The following is a 5642-nucleotide window of genomic DNA, read 5'->3' as shown; positions in this document are numbered from 1 at the left end:
GCAGCATCAGCACAACGTATTGTTGGAGGCCAGACAATAAAAGAAACCGCGCTCATCAATGAAAACAAGCATCCTTGACCCGGCTGTGAAAAAAATCTTTCTACTTGATTTTAAGTGAACATAGCAGGTCTTTACCCCACAAGGAAATAACAAAACTGATGACATGCTTTCCAAATCAAAGAAAAACAAACAAATAGGGGCAACTCCCTCTGTACATAACGCCCCATCCTGTGTCTGATAATGTACATAACAACAGCTGTTTTCAGTTTTGTCGATGTTTAGAGGAATCACACAAGTTATAATTGTGATTACAATATTTATTTAATCTTACAACCCTTGAAAAATCCCACGCTGTGGAATCATGCATTTATCTGAGTAAAGATGAATTTATTTTCAAATCATTGGCAAGTGCTTTAATACAAAAGGTGTTAATTTTTAAAAATATGCCTTAGGTTTATCACCAATCTTACGCTCACATTCTCTGGCTTTGTTTATTCAAACAGCTGCCACTGTATGATTTACTGTGCCTTATCTGTAAATGTAAATTCTCTAATGTTGTAAGATTGTAGCAAGTGCTTATTTTGCTCTGGGACCTCTGTGAATTTTATGTTTTATTTGCTTTTTTTATTTTCTATTTTAGTTCAATTTTGTATACACCCCCATTAGCACACACATTAAACATGACTTCATTATGCAGCAAAGTAGGCTATTTAAAGTATTGACATTTTAGGCATACAGGTGCATGTTAGCGGACATGAACACATTCACACAGGAAAGTCTTACACGCATACCTTTGTGTGCACAGACACACACAGACACTGTGTTGGTTTTGGGGGTATGATCAAATGGCTCTAAAGAAACTCAGAGAGAAGGCAGCTTTGACCCCATTGTGACCCCCAACCATCGTTTTGCTTGCTTCCCATGATCCAATGCTGTGAAATCAAAAAGAGCCTTTGAAGAATCACCAAATTGTTGTTAAACACATTTAAACATTTAACAGTTAGAGCATCATGCTGGTCCTTGTGTACGATCGATATCACTGGTAATGTATGATTTGTTGTATTGTAAGACTGTTGCATTGCCTGTATGTTTGTAAGAAGACATGATTAATCTTTGAAAAGAACAAAAAAAACTTTTTACTAACTTGTAGTCTTCTTTGCTGATAGATGTGTGGCAGTATCTTTTTTGGAATGTGAACCAACGCAATAAAAAGTCACACGTGGTCAAGAAGTGTTGTGTTGTGTTGTTTCTCAGCAAAGTTAACTCAAACACACACGCATCGCTCACACACACACACACACACACACACACACACACACACACACACACACACACACACACACACACGCATCGCTCACACACACACACACGCATCGCTCCCACGCACACACACGCATCGCTCACACACACACACACGCATCGCTCACACACACACACACGCATCGCTCACACGCACACACACGCATCGCTCACACGCACACACACGCATCGCTCGCTCACACACGCATCGCTCACACGCACACGCACACACACACACACACACACACACACACACACACACACACACACACACACACACAACACACACACACACACACAACACACACACACACACACACACACACACACACACACACACACACACACAAATAATAATGCAGAGCTAGACTTATAATTAACACAAGGAAGTAACAATGCTGTATAGTCATGGGGTTTTGAACGGTGGCTTTATTAAAGATTGGTCGGAAGAAACATTTATAGGCATTTGCACACAACTCCATGGCAGTTTAGACTTTTTAGTTTTTAATCCATGCACACACTCATACACACATACACACAGTGTCCAAAAGTCTATACATTTGTTAATAGAAGCACCGAGATCTTTAAGTTATGTGAAACAGACAGTGTACATATACTTTGTTGGAAGAAAAAAGTAAAAATGTGTGCAGAGAATTAGCATCAAAATGTACTTGAAGTACCAAAAGTAGTAATACATCATAATTCTTGGTCCATTATTGTGTAAGCATCATTAATATTGCAGTGGGGGACATTTGTTATACTTTTAGGTAAACTGTGTATTAATACATATTAATAATCTCATGTTATCTAAACCTAAAATAATGCATGTTAGGTGTTGTGATTGTATTTTGATAAATTATCAGGTAACTAAAGCAGTCGCATACATTTAGTGGAGTATTGGTAGCAGTAGTATACAGGAGTAGTAGTATAAAGTACATAGCATAACACAACTCAAAGAAAGTACCTGATAATTCTAACTATGTACTCAGTTACCTTCCAGCACAGACTTCTACTCAACTGTAGCTCTCTAAAGATGTTGCTATTAACTAGTTTGGTTTTAGGAAATGAGCACACTGATATTATTTAGTCACAGACAGAAATGATAACATGACAGACGAGCAGTGGTGTAAAGTAACTAAGTACATTGTACTCAAGTACTGTACTTGTATATATAATCAACATTTAAAGGAGAGGTGTCATGCTTTTCCGGTTATTACCCGTCCCCTTGTGTGTTATGAAGGTTTTTATGCATGTAAACGGTGTGCAGAGTCAAAACCCTCAAGGTACACCCTGTAGCGAGTAAAACTCTAACACAGAAAATACCTCCCCAAAACGCCTCGTTGGAGATACGTCATTGTCCATTTGATTCTTCCGGGACGGCATGATGTCAAGCCGTACCCGGAACGAAATGGACCAATCCGTGGAACCGTTACGTTACGTCCGCGGAGCCGTTACGTTAAGCCCCCGCTGATTGGTCCAAATTGACCAATCCACGGACTTCCTCACACACACATCTGTGTGCAGGGAGCAGGCAGCTCAGTTGATTTCTCCTCCCTGGCTTTAGGCTGATAACAGACCGTTGGGATCGCGGCAAAATTCTCTCTGCAGACCCATTCTCACAGCGTTTATCAACCTTTTTCTTACTCAATATCAAGCCACACTTATTGTTTTTACTTCGGCTGTGAGTTTGTGTGTGCTCAGGATGAGTTTGGCTGTGTTTCACTATGTATCCTAAACAAGGAAACAACACCAAGTAGTTTACAGAGATGCTGTATGAGAAACCAATGTGAGTTTGGAAAAATGCAAAGTATAAATCTATTTTAGTATACCTCAACAATGGAATTATGATCAGTGGAAATGGCCATGACACCTCTCCTTTAAATAAGACTTTAGTTTCACCTGGAGTAAATCCACAAGCTACCCTGCAGTATAAAAAGTCATTAAAACTAGCTGCACCTTTACCAGCTTTGATAACACTTTAATGATCAATAATTATAATCAAAACGTATAATATATATTATTCTGAAATGGGCCAATCTCCATAATGAGTACTTTTACTTTTGGTAATTGGTAGTATATTTTGATGCTAATACTTTTGTACTTTTTCTTGAATGCAGGACTTTTACTTGCAACAGAGTATTCCTACACTCTGGTACTTTTACTTTTACTCAAGGGCATTTCCATTTGATCTAGTCTGCATGTCTTTGGACTGTGGGAGAAATCTAATGTAAGCAAAGGGAGAGCGTGTATCACACTTTGGATTTGTAACAGTGATAACGCATGCTCCACCGGGACTAAAAGTAAAAAAAATAGAGCATAGAGGTTTATTTTCGCCTATCGCCACTATGGGGCAGCACTGTAAAACATATTTATATTCCTAGACGAGTCATTCTCTCTTCTATCAAAGGCTGGTTTAAAAGTTACAGTTTTTCTCTGAATGCTTGAACACTACTGGGATCCTTGAAGCACTACTGTATCTCTGAAATCATTTAAACTTGTCGCCATGACATTTATCAAGTGCGTCACATCAGGCACGTTATCTGCTCTACACAGAGTTTGCAAAGTAATACACTTAAAGCTGTTACCATTAGACTGTCTTTGCTACACTATCTGCCAATTGCACATTCCAAAGCACTATAAACATGCAAAATAAACAACTAAACATGTTAGGCACCAATGGAAACCAATATCTAATGCCCTTTTGGTGTTTTATTGATAGTGTATTATGTTTGGAATACACATAGCAGCTGACACATGTAAACTACTGTTGGTGCTTCCTGTGCTTATTCAAATTATGGATCGTGTGCTCTTTATCAAGGCAAAAACACAAAAGAGTTAAAAAACTTTTGCAGAATAGTTTGCTTTTAAGAATGTATAGAGTTTTCCTCAAGTAGTCTACTCAGAAAAGAAATGGAGCACACAGGGACAAAGTAAGATTGGGGTTATTTTTGTTTCTGGCCGAGCGACAAGTTAAACCCTGTGATCACTGCCCTCTAATCTTTGGTTTGACGCAGCCTTTTTCTTCAAGATTGAACCTCCAGCAAACTAAATATATTGCTGGAATGTGTCAACTAATGAGTTAATGAGATTTAGCAAAAATGTTAAAACACACTTCACTATGCATGGCCGGAGCACCATCTAAGGTGTGAGAGGCCTCTCAAAGCGTCAAGTGTTTTGGAGTTTTCACTCATTGTGGCTCCAGCCACATCCACAAACTTCTGCTGAAGTCATTTCTGAGAAAAGCCCATGAACCAACCTGTTCTCCATGACCCGCAGGGAACTTTAGGCTGGCATGATAAATCACTTAGACATATCAGCTTCAAAAGGGACACACATATCTATTTCTTTTCTTGTCAAACTAGGGTTGAAAGTTCAGTACATTTCATGTGTATCGGACAATGAAGTGCTGTGTGGTCCATTGGGAGGGAGAAAACGTCTTATGTTCACTGTTCCTTTGGCTGCATCAAATCAAGTAGTAGCTAAGATTTAACCAAATGAAATCACCATATTATCCAAATTCCATTCCTTTATGCAACAAATGTGTCTTGGATAGATTTATAACTTGAATTCTAAAGTAAAGGCAACACAATATTTGAATAGTTGTTCAATAGTTGTTGTTTTTTATGTATTTGTATATGTGAAAAACACATTCTTATAAAAAGGTACATTTCCTTTTTAAACAGGTTTACTTTAGATATCACAATGGCTGACTCATTATTTCCAGTCAGAGGAAAACAGGCCCTTAAAAAGGTTTGAGTATATGATGGTGACAGATGAAAGTGTGTAAACAGGACATGCTAAAGGAAGCACAGTAATAAACACTGGTTGATAACAGACCCTTCACATGTTTCACTGCTGCATGGGAGTATGTGAAAGACAGGGACTGAAATCCGTCCGTGACAGTGGAAGGATATCATGATGGTAAACAGACTGAATGAAGACTACAGGCTGTCATTATTCACAATGAAAGGGATCCTTTGAGTTTCTTCTTGAGCTGAGTGGGTGAGTCAAATAAGGAACGCCAGCAGGCCAGCTGCTTGGATACAATGAAGATGTACTTTTATAAATGTATTGCTTTTTGGATGTAAAAGAAAAGGAACCTATACAATGTGACCTTTAGTGTCTATCACTCATGAGCAGGGGTGGACAGAGAAGATATTTTACTTACATTTTAAGGTAAAAGTATTGTAAAAGTACTGTGTTACAAGTTCAAGTCCTGTATTCAAAATTAGATCATTCAAGTATTGAAAAGTATAAGCACCAAAAGTAAAAGTACTCATTATTCAGAATTGTCCATTTCAGAATCATATCATTTTTACTGGATTATAATTATTCACAATTCT

Source organism: Trematomus bernacchii, unplaced genomic scaffold (assembly GCF_902827165.1).
Source record: "Trematomus bernacchii unplaced genomic scaffold, fTreBer1.1, whole genome shotgun sequence".
Lineage (NCBI taxonomy): Eukaryota > Metazoa > Chordata > Actinopteri > Perciformes > Nototheniidae > Trematomus > Trematomus bernacchii.
Note: the sequence above shows the minus strand (reverse complement) of the source record.